Genomic DNA, 1043 nt, shown 5'->3' with positions numbered 1-1043 from the left:
GACTGAAACACTGCCAGCCCTGCCCCACCCTCACGGTTGTTGATTGAGCCCATGCCTGCAGCCACGTGTCATCGACGGTCCTCCTTCTGTTCACAGCCCTCTCTACTTTATCAAGCGGGATGCCCTTTTCCAGGGACTGGCCTCTCCTAATAACATGTCCAAAGTATGTAAGACAGCGGTTTGCAACCTGTGGGTACAACCCCTTTGGGGGTCGAACAATCTTTTCACAGGGGTCACCTGATTCATAGCAGTAGCAACCTTACAGTTACGAAGTAGCAATGAAAATAATTTTATGACAGCATGTTCCCAAGGTCTGTGGCTGGTGTGGCCATCTGATCTCCAACTGCAAGCAAGAGCAACCTGGAGAGATGGTGACAGCTCAGGGCAGCAAAGTCTCTGCGGCTGCCACTCCCCTTTCCTACACAATTCTCCAGGACCTGAACAAGGAAGCCTCCTGCCTACGTCCAGTTTTCCATCCGCCTCCATGTACATCTGTGGCTAGTAAAACAGCCTTGACATGTGATGAAGCACAAAAGATCTAGAGTGTTGAGCATTGAAGCACAATGGGAAGAAAGAACTTCAAGCAGGCCGTTTTGTAGGCTGCAGAAAAAATTTTAAATGTACCTGGCTTAATAAATAAAAAGACTTGTGAGGGGGGATAAAAGAAAAGAATTTTATGGTTGGGGGTTACCAACCGTATGAAAGGGTCGCGGCATGAGGAAGGTTGAGAACCACTGAGAGAAAGTCTCGCCATCCTTGCTTCTAAGGACAATCTTGTTATGTTTCTTCCACAACAGCTCTGGGTTTCCTCCCGGCAGCCCAAGGCACTTTCAATAGTCTTCATTCTAGTCCTCAAAGTGACAGCCTTGCTCTTCCACACTCTCAAGAGGCCTTGGGCAGCAGCGGTATCCAGTGCAGTGCGTTGCTGGATCTCTCAACTGCCGCTTCCGTGAGCGCTGAATTTGGATCCAAGCCAGATGAAATCCTTGACAATTTCAATCTTTTCTCCATTGATCATGATGCGACCTATTGATTCCGTTATA

The 1043-nt window shown here is 48.2% G+C and overlaps 1 non-coding gene across 1 annotated transcript; it reads left to right on the top strand.

The window, feature by feature from the left end:
• Nucleotides 1–296: 296 nt before the first annotated feature.
• On the top strand, nucleotides 297–426 carry LOC142437711 (small nucleolar RNA SNORA44). Its single transcript, XR_012782241.1, has one exon. It is a non-coding gene; the product is annotated as a small nucleolar RNA SNORA44 (small nucleolar RNA).
• The last annotated feature ends 617 nt before the right edge of the window (nucleotides 427–1043 follow it).

This window comes from Tenrec ecaudatus, chromosome 1 (assembly GCF_050624435.1).
Source record: "Tenrec ecaudatus isolate mTenEca1 chromosome 1, mTenEca1.hap1, whole genome shotgun sequence".
Taxonomy (NCBI): Eukaryota; Metazoa; Chordata; class Mammalia; order Afrosoricida; family Tenrecidae; genus Tenrec; species Tenrec ecaudatus.
This window is presented reverse-complemented; position numbering and strand designations above follow the sequence as displayed.